This window comes from Nicotiana tomentosiformis, chromosome 6, assembly GCF_000390325.3.
Source record: "Nicotiana tomentosiformis chromosome 6, ASM39032v3, whole genome shotgun sequence".
NCBI lineage: Eukaryota > Viridiplantae > Streptophyta > Magnoliopsida > Solanales > Solanaceae > Nicotiana > Nicotiana tomentosiformis.
Genome location: NC_090817.1, coordinates 50,785,946 through 50,806,730, shown reverse-complemented (window position 1 = coordinate 50,806,730; position 20,785 = coordinate 50,785,946). Strand labels below are relative to the sequence as shown.

General features: G+C 34.1%; 1 pseudogene; it reads left to right on the top strand.

The window, feature by feature from the left end:
• The first annotated feature begins 6,611 nt into the window (after window positions 1-6,611).
• The window catches only part of LOC104116245 (2-alkenal reductase (NADP(+)-dependent)-like), a 29,584-nt pseudogene continuing 15,410 nt past the window's right edge, over window positions 6,612-20,785 (top strand).

The following is a 20,785-nucleotide window of genomic DNA, read 5'->3' as shown; positions in this document are numbered from 1 at the left end:
GATTGAGTGAGGCCGAGGGCCTGGTTGTGAGGATATTAATATCATAGTGCGTGAGTTATATACGTAGCACGTGAGTTGACCATGCAGGTCTAGGTATTGATACCATAGCGCGTGAGTTGTCCGCGTAGTACGTGAGTTGACCGTGCGGATTCAGGTATTGATATGATGGCACGTGAGTTATCCGTGCTTAGCGCTTGGGCTTTGGGAGCCCCTCTGGGTTCTGTACACACCCCTAGTGAGCGCAGAGTGTTGAGTGCTGAGTGATGGAGTGACATTGCTGTGAGGTTGCATTTACTTTTGCTGTTGCTGCATTTACCTGTTAATTTTCCTTGTAGTCTTACTGATTTATGAAATTACCTGTCTACTCCTGTTTGTACTTAATTGTGGAAATAATAATTGGATTATTCTGCTTAGCTCGTCACTACTGCTCAGTTCCTTAGTTGTTTCTGTTAATACTGAGTCGGTTGTACTCATACTACACCCTGCACATTATGTACAGATCCAGATGAGTTAGAAGGCGGCGATCGTTGAGTTCAGGCCGGCTATCTTTGGAGACTGCAAGGTAGCTATTAGCGTCTGTAGGACCTTGTTACTCCTTTTATCATTTCTTCTTTTGAGACTGTATTGACAGTTAGACAGTTATATATCTTAGTTCATAGTTTTAGACGCTCATGACTTAGTGACACCCCGATGTTTGGGGCTCGTTTTCGTATTTTCTATATTATATTTAGAGTTGATTTAGTTTATGAGAAATTCAAATGTTGGTATTATTTTATTAAATTCTTATAATCGATTTAGTAGTAATATTTTGGGAAATAGGCTTGCCTTGTAACACGATAGGCGCCATCACGACCATTGTTAGATTTTGGGTAGTGACAATCGTATATTCCTTCTACACATTTGCATACGATCTCAGTTATACTTGTTCCCAATGGATTTTCTATATCCTGAGATTGCACTCCAGATTTATAAATTATTTCTGTTACACTTCTCTCTTTTGGATTTTTCTGATCTTGACATTCCACTCCATCTTGAAATTCCACTCCATCAAAAGATTCTTCACACATTTGTAAGCGCAAAATAATTAATATTTATTATGCTATTGAATATAAATTTACAATGACAACAAATTCAAAAACTCTATCTAACCATTCCCAATTCCGATGCCCATATCAGTTTCATCTTCTAGATGCATATCTCTATAAAAGCTTTCATAACGATCTTCTAGATGCACATCTGTATCGTCACATTGGTCATCAACTGCATCTTTGCTAATTGGAACACTAGGTTCTCTCTTTGTTCCTTTCATGAGGTTTTCCAAGAAGCTTCAATAAAGTATCAACCTTTGACACTAGGTTTTTATTTAAAGCCTGTGAGATAGTATTCAAAATAAGAATCAGAATGTTAGCTGCTTATAAGTTAAGGATACTTAGTCCTTAACTTAGAGTTACAAGCACATAAATTAATGATAGGTAGTCCTAAACTTAGAGTTCCAAGTTCAAAAAATAAGGACATGTAATCCTAAACTTAGAGTTACAAGTTCAAAAATTAAGGACAGATAGTCCTAAACTTAAAGTTACAAGCTCAAAAATTAAGGATAGGCAGTCCTAACCTTAGAGTTACAACTTCAAAAATTAAGGACACTTAGTCATAAACTTAGAGTTACAAGCTCAAAAATTAAGGACACTTAGTCCTTAACTTAGAGTTACAAGCACATAAATTAAGGACAGGTAGTCCTGAACTTAGAGTTACAAGTTCAAAAATTAAGGACAGGTAGTCCTAAACTTAGAGTTACAAGCTCAAAAATTAAGGCCAGGTAGTCCTAACTTTAGAGTTACAAGTTCAAAAATTAAGGACACTTAGTCCTGAACTTAGAGTTACAAGCTCAAAAATTAAGGACACTTAGTCCTGAACTTAGAGTTACAAGCACAGAATTTAAGGACATCTAGTCCTGAATTTAAATTTAGAAGCTCAAAAATTAAACACATGTTACCTTGATGTCATTTTGAATCCTTTTTTCTGATAAAGTTATTTTTGATGTATTCTAACACTTTCTGCCTGCAAATCCTTTTTGAACTTCTCCGATAATCTCTGAATCAATAACCACAAAAACAAAAAAGTCTCTTAAGCAAAAATAAGCAAATAAAAAACTAATGGTATTCAAAGACAGAAAACTTACATTAACAATTTCTTTAAGCAAGACTTCATCAAATTGTGTTGAAGGCATTGAATTTTGATCTTGAGATAATTGCATATGCACACTAGCGGGCTCCGAATCTTCTTCAGAAGAAACAAATGGTACCATCTCGAGCAACTGAAACACCTATTATATAAGGAAAAATAAGTAAGTATTTAGAACCAAAACACATAAACAAAAAGATAGCTAGTAATCCTATTAACTTACTTTTTCATTATGGAAGTACTGTTTACATAGGCTGTCATAATGCGGAGATTTCATATCTAAATAACATAGCATCCGAGGGAATCCACATTCTCTGAAGTTCACAAACGGTTTTTTCTGAAAAACTGGGAATAATTCTATAATCTAAACACAGAAGGCGAAAGGGAAGCCAAGTATAGTATAACTGTCACGACCCAAAATTATTGAAAGGTCGTGATGGCACCGGACATCACTGGCAGGCAAGCTAACACCAATAATTAGTAAATTCTCATTTTAATATTTCTGAAATCGTAAATTTCCTTCAATTAAATAATAAATGATGAACTTCACAGAGTAAATAATAATATTTTTTGCAAATTTTAATACTGAATAATCCCAAAATCCGGTGTCACAAGTGCATGAGCATATACTAGGGAACAAAATAAAATACAATAACTGTCCGGAATACAAATTTGGACAGAAAAGAAAATACAAATACTCTAAATGAGACTCTGTTGGATGCGGAGCGTCGTATAGAATGCAACTCACCTAAGTCCCCGCCATAACCGCGCCTCTGCGCCCACAAGGCCGCTAAACATATGTGTACTTGCACAAAAATATGCAGCAAGTATATCATGAGTACGTAAATCAACGCGTACCCAGTAAGTAATCTGCTTAACCTTGAAGAAGTAGTAACGAGGGGTCGACTCAGACACTTACTATGGGCTATAATTAATATACCAATGATATGATGAATTGTGGATTTTATGAGGCAACGGTAAATACAATAACATGCGGCAGGTAAATAATTCTCTTGTTAATAAGGGATTTCCAAATTTATTTTCATCTTTTAATAATTTAAATCCCGGCCAATGAGGCCATATCAATTATCAATAATTCCAAAACAATCAATTAAGTCATGCGCAAATCATGCTGAGGTCGTACGACCCGATCCAATAAATATTTAAATTGTGCACTGCCAGAGGGTCGAATGGCGCGAACCATAGATACATCTATTTACTACCGAGGCGCTCGGTCCTATCCACAAATAATAATTATTTTCAAGAAAACACAAGTTTCTCATTTACAGTCAAGTATCTCATACAAACCTTCAAGTAAGTGAATTTAACCTTATACAATTCTTTTATCAATTTCTATCATGACTAAGTGATTATATTAGCAAGTAAGGGCACAAACATTTCAAGTATAGCATGATATGGGTCCTAAACTACCCGGACAATAGCATAATAGTAGCTACGTACGGACTCTCGTCACCTCGTACGTACGTAGCCCCCACAATTTGGTACAAATATTTATTTAATTCATCTATGGGGTTAATTTCCTCTTACAAGGTTAGAAAGGAGACTTACCTCACTCCGAAATTCCATAACCGGCTCCCAAGCCCTTCCGATGACTCAAACCGATGCCCAACGCTCCAAAACTAGTCAATAATTATGCAAACCCATTAATATATACTCAAATACTCATTATAATCCTATTTACCACAATTCCCAACTCCCCTTGAAAAGTCGATAAAATCACTCTCAGGCCCACGTGCCCGGATTCCGAAAATTTTCGAAGACAAACACTACCCATAGCACTACGAACTCAAATATATAACTTATTCTCAATTTCATGCCCAAATTCGTGATCAAAATCCAAGAATACCAATTTCTAGGTTTTTCTTCAAAATCCCAAATTTCTACTAATTTTCATGTTTAAATCCATATATAAACCATGTATTTAACTCAGAATAGGTGGAAGTTACTTACCTCATAATAGATGATGAAATCCTCTCTTCTAAAGCTTCAAATATCGCCCAACCAAAATAAAAAATAGGTGAAATGAACTCAAACCCCGCTTAAAAGCATTCTGCCCAACCCGACTTTCGCACCTGCGGCCTCTTCGTCGCATCTGCGGTCATGCAGGTGCGGTCAAAACATCGCACCTGCACATTCCCTCTGCCTAGCTCGACCCCGCACTTGCGCCTTTCCTTCCGCATCTGCGCCTTCGCAGGTGCGGACAACCCTTTGCACCTGCGATCATTGCCCAGCTTCGCCCAAACCGCACCTGCGACCATTGGCTCGCACATGCGGCCCTTTCTTTTGCGCAGGTGCGATCACACAAGATATCAGCTGCCTCATCTTTTTTTCCAAGTCCAAACTCGATCAGTTGACCATCCGGAATCCACCCGAGGCCCTCGGGACCTCAACCAATTATACCAACACGTCCCAAAATATATTACGAACTTAATCGAGCCTTCAAATTACATCAAACAACGTCGAATTCATGAATCGCACCCCATTCCAAGCATAATGAACTTTAGAATCTCAAACTTCTACATTCGATGCCGAAAACTACCAAATCACGTACGATTGACCTCAAATTTTGCACACAAGTTACATTTGACATTACAGACATACTCCAACTTTCAGAATCAGAATCCGACCCCGATATCAAAAAGTCCACTTCCGGTCAAACTTCTCAAAAACCTTCAAATTCCTAACTTTCGCCAAATGACTCCAAAATGACCTACGGACCTCCAAATCCACTTTCGAACGTACTCCCAATACCGGAATCACCATACGGAGCTATTCTCAGACTCGAAATTCTAAACGGACATCAATGACATTAAAATACACTTCAACCCAAATTTATGGAATTCTTCCAAAATGCTAACTTCCACAATAGGTGCCGAAATGCTCACGGGACATCCAAAACCTGATCTGAACATATGCCCAAGTCCGAAATCATGGTATGAACCTACTGGAACCTTCAAATTCCGATTCTGAGGCCGTTTACTCTAAAATCCAATCTTAGTCAATTCTTCCGACTTAAAGCTTTTGAAATAAGAATTTTCTTTCCAAACCGACTCTGAACTTCTCGGAATTTAATTCTGACCACACGTACAAGTCATAACACCTTAAGCAAAGCCACTTAAGTCCTCGAACCGTCGAATGACGTGCTGGAGCTCAAAACGACCGGTCAGGTCGTTACAATAACTGTCCTTCTCTTTATCTTTCTCTTTCTCTCTCTCATTCTCATTCTCATTGTCTGAAGTATTTTATTTGGGCTTCAAACAACTCTTCAATGATTTGAGTAACTTTTCATAACAAAGAGAGCCCTAATTGAAAGAAGAGCAGAGTTCATCGTCATCAATGATTTTCATTAGTCGCTCAGACACATTCTGAGTCTTGCGCTTCCCCATCAATACAGATACAACAAAATAAATTATTGCCAACTTCACCGCATCGTCATCGCTGCCTACAAATGATGTAGCTGTACCAGATGAGTGACTAGTAATAAAATACCACAAATCGTCTAACTCAATTCTATCCTTTAGAAAGCCTATTATGTTTTTCACTCAAAAATTTGAAGTCCACTGAAGAAGAACATTTCAACTCAGTAATTATCTGGAAGGCTTCACGTGTAAACTTCACTTGATGATCAAAAACCTTGAATGTCATTGAATTCGTGTCATTGCTTATAATTTCAGAAAGCAACACACAATGAATAAGTTTGCCACAGAATTTCACATCTTTCAATCGGAAAAAAGTTTCCGAAAATACCATCTCTCAACTTCTTCCATTGTGTGTTCGACAAGAAACTTTTTATTATTTCCTTATACTGAAAATCTCCTTTCCAATAGCTCATCGAATTATGCCAATCATCAAACTCAAAAACACGATCTCCTTCAATTAGCACACTACAAAGAAGGAAATAGAATGTAAACATTAGGACTATTTTTCTGAAATGTCCTTAATATTTAAACTAAAAAATAAAAATTCAGGACCTAATTAGATGCATCTTTAATAGAAGCACAGTTAAGAATACAAGTATTTAGCAAAATTCCTAAACACAGTTAGCATATAAATTTATCTTTAGCCAAAATTCTCAATGACTGAACTACTCTGATTGCATATTACATAATCAATATATTGATTGAACCACAAACACAATTCAATGCCAAAAGGTTCTCAATAACTTTCTCAGAAAATCCACTTCTTATTCCTCAGCGAATCAAGTTATAATAATTATTTTGGACATTTTTACTTTTACTGCGAAGACGCACATACTTGATCACAAACACATCATTATGACCCAATGTTATCGCTGAATTAGAGATATACAAAAAAGAAAAATGCATAAAAACAAAATAGAAAACATACAATTCGATTCACGAAAAAAATGTCGACAAGTTCGCTACAGAGAAGATGACAAAGGAGTATAGATGAAGTTGGACAAAAGATGTGAGCTCACGATTAAACCTAGTGTTGACACAGCTGCAATCTTCGGGGCTGAAATTTCTCCTGTGATATGGCTTATCTTCCCTCCAAGAATGAAATTTAATGTGTTCGATGTAGAGAAGATGACAAAGACTTACTGCAAGTAGGTAAAGAAGTAACGAGATAAAGTTCTGAAGAGAGAAGCGTGAGTTTTGAAATTTTGATAAAGGGTTTGGGAAAGAAAAGAGATAGAAGAAAAGGTAAAAATATCTTTTCATATTAATTTTAATAGAATAGTGGCTAGTTTTGCTCAACATTAGAATTGCTGGATAAAAAATAAATACCACCTTAAATAGTGACTACCCCACATCATTTTTACTCAGTTTCTCCCTCCGGCCCAAATTATTTAATTTAGTGTTTTTACCTTTTAATAAGTTGTGTTTTACATAATAAAATAGTATCAATTTTATGTTTCGAACATGAAAAATACAAATCACTATACTCTTTATACCTATCAACATAGAAAGATACAAATTTAATTAAGGTAATGTAGTCAAAATCCATCTTAATTTCTAAGAGGTAGTTTTTTAAGAGATGTACCAAAAAGCAAAAACATCAAATAACATGAATCAGAGGGAGTATAATTTTATTACTATAAAAAATTTAGCTTTTGATTTACTATAACAAATATAGTTTAGTTGAAACTTGAAAAAAATGAGTTTTTGAAGATAAGATGAAAAATAATTTTTGAAACTTGAAATTGTATTTGGACATGCATTTTACTTGAAAAGAATTTAAATTTGTGAGTAGAAAACTTCAAAAACTACTCTACAGCTGTTTTTGGGATTTGAAGATTTTGTTTTCAAAATTTGTCAAAAAAATGGTTAAAATCTACAAACAAACAAGTATTTGAAAATAAAATTTAAAAAAAAACTTTCAAAATCTATCATAATCCAAAACTAACCCTGTCGTGATGGCGCCTATCGTGGAACTAGGCAAGCCGACTCATTTTCAAAACAAACCGATATTTTTATTTTAAAGATAATTTCAAGGTTATTTAACATAAAACCTCCATTTAAAGAGTTCAAATCAAAGAAAAATAGAAATGCGAAAAAGAAAAGCCTGACATCGGGGTGTCACTAGTCATGAGCATATACTACAATATGTCTAACAATATCAAGGCTAACTCAGCCCGGAGAATAGCTAAATACAACTAGAGGAAGATAAGAGGGAGAAGAGCAGGGGTTGCGATCGCCAAACAGCTACCTTGCTATCTCCAAGAAAATCTGCAACCAGAACCCTCAATAACCGCTACCGTGTCCAGCTACACCTGAATCTGCACACAAGGTGCAGGGAGTAACGTGAGTACGCCAATTCAGTAAGTAACAACAATAAATAAAGACTGAGCAGTAGTGACGAGCAATAAAACATATAACGTTCATATCAGGAAATCTTAGTAAAATACCACATGCTTTTTAAAAATCAGGATTTGAATCAAATTATCTAGTTTAAACCCAGTTCCAGTAAAAAAAATTATTTAAAGACATTTTTCCAACAGTTTTTCAAACAAAGGCTCAATGCAAAGGTGAGTAAAAATGATAAAATCATAAACAGCCCCTCGGGCAAAACATCACTCATATACAGCCCCTCGGGCAAACCTCACAGTCACTCGTGCCACTCGGGCATACCTCACAATCACTCTTGCCACTCGGACATACCTCACAATTACTCTTGCCTCCCAGTCACTCAGCACTCGGCACTCGGCGCTCGGCACTCGCACTCAGTAGGTACCTGCGCTCACTGGGGGGGTGTATAGACTACGGAGGGGCTCCTTCAGCCCAAGCACTATAATCTGCACGGACAACTCACGTGCCAAAATAATAAAGTATGTTGCAGACGGGCAGCCCCGATCCACACTCATCCTCACAAATCAGGCCCTCGGCCTCATTCAATCATAAATATGCTGCAGGCGGGCAGCCCCGATCCACACTCATCCTCACAAATCAGGCCCTCGGCCTTACTTAGTCATAAACCTCTCAAGCCACTCGAGCATTTCAGTAAAACAGGGCATTCGGCCCAAAACATTTATATGCATCAAAATAGAGTCATAAAACAGAGTTATGCGGTAAACAAGTATAAACATGACTGAGTATAGATTTTCAATCGAAAACAATGAGAGGATAGTAAGAAACAACCTCTAAGGGTCCAAACAGCATTGGCGCAAGGCCCAAACATGGCATTCAGCCCAATTTACAGAAACTCTTTTTAAAACATATGAGTATCATATAGTTTCAACAAAATATGCAACTTTACAGTTGCTATGGGTCGGACCAAGTCACCAATTTCCAACGGTGCACGCCCAAACGCCCGTCACCTAGCATGTGCGTCACCTCAAAGTAGTAAAATGATACGAAACCCCTCAGGACTAGATTTACAATCGTTACTTACCTCAAAACGTGAAACGTTTTACTCTGCTATGTCTTTGCCTCGCAAATCGGCCTCTGAATGCCTCGAATCTAGTCACAAATAATTCGTTTCAGTCAATAAAATCTATTGGAATTAATTCCATAAGAAAATACTAAATTTTCATAAAAATTCGAAATTTAGCTTAAAAATCGCCTGTGGAGCCCATGTCTCGAAACCCGATAAAAGTTACAAAATCCGAAAGCCCATTCAACCACGAGTCTACCTATACCAATTTTATCAAAATCCGACCTCAACTCGACCCTCAAATCTACAAATCTTATTTTTAAATTTCTAAGTTCCAATCTCCGATTTACACCTCAAAATCATGTAATCTAGTCGGATTATTCGATGATAATTCAATATTATAGAGTAGAAATGATCACAAGGGACTTACCTCAAGTTTTTCTTGAAAATATATCAAAAATCGCCTCTCCTCAAGCTCCAATTTGTCAAAAATGGCAAATGGGACGAAGTCCCTATTTTATAATTCTGCCCAGACAACCTCGGTTCTGCCTCGATCTTGGCCTTCGATCGAGGTCCTCGATCCTGGCCTTCGATCCTGGTTCTCGATCCTAGGCCTTTGATTATGACCCTCGACCCTGAGCTCGATCATGGCTTCGATCGTGACCCTCGACTCTGGGCTCGATCATGACTTCGATCGTGGCCCTCGACTCTGGGATCGATCATGGCTTCGATCGTGGCCCTCGACTCTGGGCTCGATCTGGGCTCGATTCTGGCAGAAGAAATTTTCAATAAAAGGAAATTGCAGCAGCTGTTGTAGTTCAATTTTTGATCCGTTAACCATCCGAAACTCACCCGAGGCCCTCGGGACCTCAACCAAATATACCAACAAGTCCTAAAACATCATACGAACTTAGTCGAATCCTCAAATCACCTCAAACAACGCTAAAACCATGAATTACGCCCCAATTCAAGCCTAATGAACTTTGAAATTTCTAATTTCTACAAATAACTCCGGAACTTATCAAATCACGTCCGATTGACCTCAAATTTTGCACACAAGTCCTAAATGACATAACAGAGGTATTCTAATTTTCAGAATCGGATTCCGACCCCGATATCAAAAAGTCAACTCCCCGGTCAAACTTCTCAAAAATAAAACTTTCGGCATTTCAAGCCTAATTCTTCTACGGACTTTCAAATAATATTCCGGACATGCTCCTTAGCCCAAAATCACCATATGGAGCTATTGAAATTATCAAAATTCAAATCCGAGGTCGTTTACATATAGGTCCATATCCGGTCCACTTTTCTAACTTAAAATTTTTAATTATGAGACTAAGTGTCTCATTTCACTCCGAGTTCCTTCCGGACTCGAACCAACTAACCCGATATAACATAATATAGCTGAATAACACATAAAGAAGTAGGAATAGAAAAAACGGAGTTATAACTCTCAAAACGACCGGTCGGGTCGTTACAAAATCTATGGTCAGACGGGAGCTAATCAGTTTCGGAATTTTCAAGGAAAGGAATAACGCCAAAGGTTTCTACAAATGTATATCGAACAAAAAGACAATTAGACGGAGCACAAAAAGTTAAATGTATAAAAAAAGATAGAGTTAAATATAACAAAATAAGAAATTTATATCTTGTCTATCACAATAGTTGGGCCATTAATATTGATCACACTAATGTTGTCGGGAAAAGAGGTTGAAGATCATCATAAGAAGAACGGAATTATACCCAAAAAACAACAAACATTTTTCAATAGTCCATTCTAAATCTGCTCTTGCTTCCACAAATAACAAAATTAATTAAAAACTACAGAAGAGAAATGATAAGCCTGTCTATTCTATTTTTTCCTTAAACATGAAATCACAACTCATATTTCAGTAATCCCAAGATAAATATTCCAAAAGAAAGTTAGATTTCAGGATTTGCGCTGCCTCTATTAAATATCGTGTCTATGATTTCAGTAGAAAAAACTTCTATTTGATTTGAAATTTTAAAATTACTTCTAAACGTTTTCAACGTGAAAACTTATGTCTTGTTAAATGTTTTCTAGTGCAACTGTTTAGTCGACAACAACAATTATTACGCTCCAGTCCCAAATGAAAGTTGGGTTCGACCATATTATGAATCATCACTTCTTTCTTTAACCTCAATTTATATCATTATCATTTCAAAATAAAATATAAATAGTAATAAAAATAAGTTAAATATATATACAAATAATAATAATAATAATAATTAAAAAAATAGTACTAATATTTAGAGCCTATTCCCAAGTAGTAAGTATCACTTATATGGATCTTTTTCTTCAATTGCTCCATATATTTAGCTAAGTCTTACATTGGTTTCCAATGATTTATAGGTCCTTTAAACAATTTGTTTTCATGTGATTTTAGGTCTACCTTGTCATCTTTTAACACTCTATTTAATATTACCCACAGAAAAAAGAAGGTATTGTGCCATACAGGGGCGGAGCTAGCCCATCGAGTACGGGTTCAGTCGAACCAATCGCTTTGATCCAATTCATATATGTACAAATTATTAATTAAGAATTCAGTAATTTAAAAAGACTAAAACCCCAAATCATGGCTCCTCCACTGAATCACAACCATCTTATCAAACTGGACAAAGTTTTTCGTACTCTTCAATGTTAATTAGCAAGGCCTACTTGCTATAAAAAAACGTTTTTTTTTTGTTTCGGTCTCCTAATATTATTCACAGAGACAAACATACAGAGAGAAAAGGTGAAAATGGCAGGAGGAGAGGAAGTAGTAGAAGCAAGTGATATTAAGGAACTACGTCACTGGTTTTCCTAAAGAATCAGACATGAAAATTAGGACCATCACCAATAAACTGAACGTTCCAAAAGGTTCAAAAGCAGTGCTGGTGAAGAATATATATACTTGTCTTGTGATCCTTACATGAGAAATCGTATGCGAGCCTTGTTAGGTGTTTGTCCTGATTTTCTTATCATATTTGATTTTTTTATTTTTGAAGGAAGGGTAACATATTTATCATAATTATAATTCTTCCATGTTTGGCTAGTCCTTTTTCTTGGAGGAAAAAGTTTGAACTTCTATAAATTGAGGATCCTTCTTTCTCATTCAGCAGCATCCACAATGTAGCCGTATGAGGTTTGAGAGTCTTGTTTAGGGGAAAAACTTTACGGGATAAGTGTTAGTATGTCACTTGTGTTTGCCTCTTTGTGAGGTTGTTCTCTCGATATTTTGTACTCTCTTTTATATAGTGAATTGCTCATCTCCGTCGTGGACGTAGGTCAATTGACTAAACCAGGTTAAATTTATTGGGATATATACTATTAACCATGAGTTTGGTTTGGATATATTATTTATTATGGAATAATTATCTATTCAGTTTTAATAAAGTTTAAATAGATCATATATTAGTCAATGTCCTTTACTTATATAGTAGATGATTTAGTATATAGAGTTTAACTTATACACAGAAGATTAAATCATCGATTCTTATAAGTATAAAGTTTGAGTTCACAATCTAATGATATAGAATTGGATAAACCAATGGAATGATTGTAGCACAAGATTAAATATAATTTATCTTGATTATGGGAATGGTATAATTCCGACTTCTTGTGCTAGTATATTTTGTATGTATTGAACGGACCAAGTAGAGACAAGTATTTTATACTGAGTTAATAAAATAAGTCTCTAACCATTAAATGTACTTATACTCTTAATCTTGATATAATTATTATTAGCTGTGTATATTATTTATTGTTTTGATTTATTAAAAGGCGAGATTCTTTTATGGATCAATATGCTTGGTAAATTGGACAATAATGATATACATTGGTGAAGTAATAGTTAGTTGATGGAATCCATATCTCAGTCTAAAGATTGATGATACACCTTTATGAAAGCTTATAAGTTTTTATGTGTAAGCCATGCAGGTGGATTTTGTATCCGTCACATGAAATAAGTTAAGCGAAAGTCTAAAAGAAATAATCAATAAATTAAATTGTTAGTTATTTAATTTATTTGATTAGTATCTGAATCTTAACATGGAGAGTTAAATAAGGTTTAATGAAAGAATTTCGAAATTGAACTGAGGAGTGCAGTTACGAATATTTAGTGGAATAATTCATAATTTATTATGGTAGTATTAATTCGAATATTTCGAATTAAATCCATAATAGGAAGCCTCGTTAATTAAATATTGTGGTCCCTGTCGTGCCTGAATAATTAGGAATTAAATAAAATTCTATTTCTTGGTGGAAAAGGAAGACCCAACAGGTTTAGGAAAATGTTTTAAACCCTAAAACATGTGGCTATATAAAGGGGGCTTATTCCATGAGGAGGCGATGATTTTACTACATGGTTTTCCTAGGAGAAATTCGCCTACATGAATTTTGCTAATTCTGGGCATTATTCGGGTCACACAACAGAAGATTGTGGAACTGGAGGATAATCTGGTGGACGGTTTTCGCTCTTACTTGAAAACTCTTTTCGCGATCGCGGTCACGATTCAAGAGATAAGTATCGATTTTATGTTTGATTAAAATTTGTTATTATGTGTTGTTTATATTACATGCAAGCGATCCTGGCTATTTGCTTTCGCTGTTTATACATATTTCTCATCAATTGATATCAGAGTCTACTTGTATCTAATTAGATAATGAGGTGATACATGTATATGTGATCGTGTATATAGTTACGTTCTCATCTATGAAGCCGTTTGTGCTATTGTCGGCGGCTATAGTACATAAACAATTTTAAGAGTTCATGATTTTTCTTTGTATCGTTGATCGTTGATTGGTATCTAAATCATGCTTGTCGTGAAGTATTTTTTAAAAATAAAAAATAAAAAATTGGATGAACCTTGTTTCTGTGAATGATGATTGGCGTGATATTCTTGTTGGTGGCAATAATTATTGCATCCTAAGTTACTACTATCTTGCCAAGTGTAGGACTAAAGTAGAAAGATAATATTAAAGAATCAAAGTGGAGATTTTTCCTGGCAGTGAAGCAGAATTGCAGAATGTTAATTCTTGCTAAGAATTGACTTGAAGTTAATCAAAGATGCCTTTTGACTTTGATATCAAGATGGCAATTCGTGCCGAGAATCGGAAAGGTGTTTGTTTCTCAAACTTTGTTGATACTACTAATATTTTTCTTAACCTACTAGGCTGGGTCGCAAAACAAGTATTAACTTGAAATTCAACTAAAGAATTCTGAATACTGGCCCACGGGATACAACTTGGTTTCTAGTTTTTTTTTTTATTGGCAAACTTTGAGCCGTAACCCACTAGAAAGAGTTAATTGTGATTGGCCTATTCTTTTTCTTTTGATGCTGAGTTGTGACGTGTGGCTCTTAAGAAGTTATAATTATATAAGCACTTTATTTTTCTCATATGTATGTAATAGTATAAATTAAAAAATTTGTGATTAATAAGTGGTTTCCATTAACATGGTTTATTTATTTGAAATCACAGAAAATCCTTAATACTTTATACATGTGAGATGTTATCATATATGGATTAAGAATTTATGATTAATAAATAGTGACAACCAAAATAATTTATTTATTTGAAATCATTAAAAATTCTTAATGGTTTTATACATGTACGATTATATCAACACATGTATTAGAGTTGTAGTTAATAAATAGGATCCACAAAAGTGGTCTATCTATTAGAGCTATGAACAAATATACTCAATGTACCATGTGGAAGATTGTCCTTGATAAGTTTACGCTAGTGGTGGAGTTTTCATCTACCCCAAAGAGGTTTACCTATTGATACTAGTGACGTAAAACTTATTCATGAGAAAAGGCATTGAGGTTTTCACCAAATATGATGAGAAGTAATATCTTGGATTCTCATGTGTATAAAATGAGAAGACAATTTGATGTAAGAGGCGATTTTATGTACCTTACGAAAAAGGAAGGACATAATCTATGTCTTGTGCTCATGAAATAATTATAAGAATAATAGAAAGCATGATCATATTTATTTTAATCCATAAAAATGCCTAAAATGGATATTCTCCGGATTTGGTCATAGATTTGGAGGTCATGATTTTGACGAACTCCAATTGACCTGAAATTTGGTAGGTCCATCGAAAATGACTTGATGAGAAACACTCACTGCTATGCAGTGAATCACATTATTTTTGGGTATTTCGAGGTCGTTTAGATGGGGTTTTAAGCAGTTTATCGGATTAAATGAGTTTTAAATATGAAAAATTATTCTTTGTATATCAGTTTTATTTGTGTTGAATCTGGAATATGATTTATCTTGATATAATATATGAAAAGAATGCAAATCACATTGATTTAATCTCTTAATTAGCATGAAGCAATTAATCCGAATTTGGTCTAGTTTTGGTCATCATGAATTTCATGATCTCTAATTGATCTGAAATTTGGTAGGTTCATAAAAAATGACCTGATAAGAAATACCCACTGTGTTGCAGTGAATAACGTTGTATTTCGGTAGGTTGGAATCGTTTAGATGGGTTTTTTGACAGTTTGCGAGATTAAAAATGTGATTTGGTTATGGAATGACAAAAGTCATTCCTTTTATGTCAGTCTTATTTTTGTTAAATCTGGAACATGATGACGCATGTTTATTTAACATGAATTGATATATGGTTGGAATGTATGTCATATTTTATATTCCTAAAAATGCTTAAACAGTAAATTTTTTTGTGAATTTTGGAACTTAATCCTTAGAGAAAACTTCATGGTTGTGATTAAATGGTGATATTAATTAACCTCTATGGTCTCCACTATCTATTTATAGTGAGATAATAAATTTAGGCGTCGACTTTAGGTCTTCGTCCATAACAAATAAATTTATTATGAACTCACAGAGTATAATTACTAGTTATTAATAACCTGTATTGACTCTCCATCTGAGTTTACATATTGAATCAATTTTATAATTATAATGCAACCATGATTAAGTTGTGATAGGAATATGTTTCTATGGTCTCCCACTATTAATTTCAAGTGAGTGTAAATTTACGCGTCGACTTTAGGTCTTCCTCCATATCAGATAAATTTATTGCAAGCTCACTAGGTGAAATACTAGCTATTGATATCATGTACTTACTCTCCATCTGAGTATACATGTTAGATCAACGAATCTAGAGCTATTAATTATGATGTTCACTTGACTTAAATTAACGGTATACTCTCCATCTGAGTTGGGTCTATTTTAATTTATTGGAGTGAATAATCTAGCATTACATGTATATGTTGTATGAGTAGTTTTTTTTCCATCGAAATTTTCTATTCAAGGTGCATGAATATATGTGTGTAGTGCGTTTGAAATTTTCATATTAAATGGTTATATACAATTGACTAAAAATAACAGTTTGCTCTCCATCTGAGTTAGTTCTGTTTTTTTTTGGATTGTATAATTCTTGCATTATATAATATACTTTGCATGAATGACTCTTTTCCCATCGAAATTTGCTATTCGAGATGCATGTATGTATATATATTAAATGCAATCTGAATTTTATTATTCAGTGTTAATTGACTTATTATGATCTATTTAATATTGTATATCTCAACTCCACAATGACTTCATGTAGTTTGTCATATCACTTGTCAAATTATTTTTTTCTTTGGTCGTGATAAGACATTAATTTAAAGGATATATTATATGTACTTTTTGCTATATGGAATCTAATTCCGGTTTTTAGCTAAAATAAGAGATGAATATCTAGTTTCTTTTTGAATAACTCTAGTGTTAATGAGCTTGATAAATATTTTATCTCTTGTAGTACATGGATACATGACCTTGTTATTGTTAATATCTTTCTTGAACTGAACAATATTAGTCTACCTTATAAGAGATAATGTTCTTTAAAATTGAGTAAAACTTATCCGTACACTTGCGTCTAAGTTATAATTATCTGGATAGGATTTTAAGTTGGTCAAGGATGAACCTTATGGTTTATTCAAAGTAGAGACACTACCAACTTGTAGATCCTATTTAGAAGGAGATGTGACTAAGAGACATTTCTGCTCCAAAGGAAAGAGAGCTGGTGATAAGTAAGAACTAATCCATTTTGATTGTGTTGTCTAATAAACAAATAGGCAAGAGGTGATTTTGAGTAATTTTATGACGTTCATAAATGATTACTCAAAATATGAATATATTTGTTTGATGCGCCGTATATCTGAATGCTTTGAATAATTCAAAGATTTTAAGGCTTGATATGGAGAAGCACTACAGAAATATATTAAATCACTACGATCTGGCCGTAGGTGGCTAGCACTTTTCTACAGACTTCATTAGTTACTTATTAAAATAAGGGATTATATCTCAATTGTCTACACCAGGTACTCCGTAATAGAGTGGTGTAGCAGCGAAAAGAAATAGGCTCTTATGGAGATGTTTAGATTAATGATGAGTTATTCTGATTTTTTTTTGTTATGGGATATGCATCAGAAACTACAATTACATTCTGATTTTAATTCTTTCTAAGTCAATATCTTGGACCCCATAGAACTGTGAACTTAACGTAAGTACGGTATATGGCAAGTTCGGATATAGAATTATCCAATATATATACCGAAGGGGAAAATAGATAAGATAAAATCAAGGATGAATGTTTGCGCGTTTATTGGATATCCAAGGGAATGAAAGGAGGTTTCTTTTATTTTCCTAAAAAAAAAGAAGGTAATTGTTAGCACAAATACCAGTTCTCTATAATAAGATTATTTAATAAACTATGTTCGTAGAAGTAAACTAGTTTTACAGGAACTAAGCAAAGAAATAACAAATGAATCATCTGAAAATTCAAACGCTCAAGAACATACAACTCTATATGTCAGAATTGACGTTCCATTTCATTTAAGTAGTGAGAGAAACGTTAATAGATAAAAAAAAAATTTACTACGTCCAAGTAGTGGGAGTGATGTTGAGCAGAGAACACTATAAAAAAAGTCATTAATATTTCAATACCGTAAGGTAATGAAGATATATTAGTAGTACTTCGTCATAGTGGGATAATAGTAAGGAAAATCATAGTTTGGTATGTACTCTTGGGAGAGTTTGCATAAAAAGATCCCTGAAGAGCTTAACACCAAACAGTTAGTTACGACAAAGCACTATTAGACAAAGATTGCATTTGAGAATAACTTGGCAAGTTCCTTTCAGCAAAAGCTTATTGGCGGATACTTTTAATAGTCGTGCAAAAGGATGGGTGTGAAAGTTATAGATGCATGGTTATGAGTCTAAGTGAAAGATTGTTAGGGCATATACTATTAACCATGCGTTTAGATATAGTATATTCTGACAATTATCATGGTTAAAAGTCTAAGTGGGAGATTGTTGGGATATATACTATTAACCATGAGTTTGGTTTGGATATATTATTTATTCTGTTTTAATAAAGTTTAAATAGATCATAATAGTTTGCGTCCTTTACTTATATAGTAGATGATGTATAGATTTTAGCTTATACACAGAAGATTAAATCATCGGTTCTTATAAGTATAAAGTTTGAGTTCACAATCTAATGATGGAATTGGACAAACCATCAGAATGATTGTAGCACAAGATTAAATATAATTTATCTTGATTAGGGGAATGGTATGATTCCGATTTCTTGTGCTAGTATAATTTGTATGTATTGAACGGACCAAGTAGAGACAAGTATTTTATACTGACTTAATAAAATAAGTCTCTAGCCATTAAATATACTTATACTCTTAATCTTAATATAATTATTATTAGCTATATATATATATTATTTATTATTTTGATTATTAAAAGGCGAGATTTTTTTGTGGGTCAATATGACTGGTAAATTGGACAATAATGATATACATTGGTGAAGTAATAGTTAGTTGATGGAATCCTGTCTCGGTCTAGAGATTGATGATACACCTTTATGAAAGCTTATAAGTTTTCATGTGTAAACCCTGCAGGTGAATTTTGTATCCGTCACATAAAGTAAGTTAAGCGAAAGTCTAAAGGAAATAATCAATAAATTAAATTGTCAGTAATTTAATTTATTTGATTAGTATCTGAATCTTAACAGGGGAGTTACATAAGGTTTAATGGAAGAATTTAGAAATTGAACTGAGGAGTGCAGTTACGAATTTTTAGTGGAATAATTCGTAATTTATAATGGTAGTATTAATTTGAATATTTCGAATTAAGTTCATAATAGGAAGCCTCGTTAATTAAATACTGCGGTCCATACCGTGCCTGAATAATTAGGAATTAAATGGAATTCTATTTCTTGGTAGAAAAGGAAGACCTAACAGGTTTAGGAAAATATTTTAAACTCAAAGAACCAAAATGTGTGGAAAAATAATTTAGTGACATTCTTATATATAACGCTCTTTTTAAAGGGCGCTATACCTTAACGGTTGTTTACCTAGTTAAGTATAGCGCCCTTTTAAAAGGCGCTATATTTGAACGCAAAAAAGCGGGAATGTATAGCGCCCTTTATTAAGATGCTATAATATAGCGTCTTAATAAAGGACGCTATACATATATAAAGGTCGTCCCTTTCCCCTTCCCCACAGAACATAATCATCCCCCTCCCCCCCAAATTAAAAATCCAACAGCGGTCCCCCTACCAATTTCAATCAAAAAAAAGCTCGAGTGGAGCCTACCGATCCTACAAAAAGTGTAGATTCTCGGTCCCACGTCCTAGCTAAGGTGTTATCTCAGAGTAGATTGCTTGTTTCGGCTCCAAATCTTCAATTTTCCAAAAAATTTAAATCGAGGTCTTCCGACTTAATTTTTGTTAAAACTCGTATTAAAAATGCATATTAGTTATTTTAATGTGCTCTATATTATTTTGTGATTGTTTTGTGATTTGACTAATTTGTTATTTTTTATCCGGACTATAGTATTAGTATGCTAAAAAAATTAGTAAAATAGAGAAATTATTATTAGTTGTTAAAAAAATATTAATTAGTTACTTTTTACTGTGATATATGTATTTTTGTGATATTTTGTGATTAAATTTATTTGTTATTTTTATCCGGTTTAGATTATTTATTTGCTTAAAGACTAGTAAAATAGATAAATTGTTACTTTAGTTCCCTGTAGTGGTATCTTGTAATCCAATGCAGTGCTCCTATTTGTAATGTAGTGCCCTTTTAGCGTAGTAAAGTGTAGTACCCTTTAGCGTAATATCCTTGTAGTTATTGAAATTAATCATTTAAGTATCTCTTATACCCAAATTGATCCAAACTTTACATATAGCTATATCACTTCACTTACAAATTGTAATGTGTTGACATTCCATGATGGACATTATCCTGTTGGTGATGACTCCCAGATGGACCACCATGATCCAACACACCAGAATTAGGCATATTCCAACTGGTCGTTGGTTCATAACTTGTAAAATTCATATTTGGCCGGTACTCCCTGTGGAATATATGAGTGTTAATACAAATTCAATACAACAAAAATAAACATCGTAACACAAAGAAAAATTGAAGTTTACCACTCGTCTTGTGGATTATGTAAACTAGGAGAGAAATTATTTCCTCGCTCCTCATTCGCCCGTGCATATAAGTGTAGATCAGGCCAAACTCTTTCAGCCGGAACCTGTTCGGCTAAAATTACTCCAAAATAACCACCCGATGACTGAGGGATATCCCTTCTTTGTGCAACCTCATTATTGCGAGCGTCTTCAAACTTGACGTATATTTCCAACATTTTTATCACAAGAAATTCCTAGTATTCATCCGGAGTCCTCAAAAAATCTCTCAG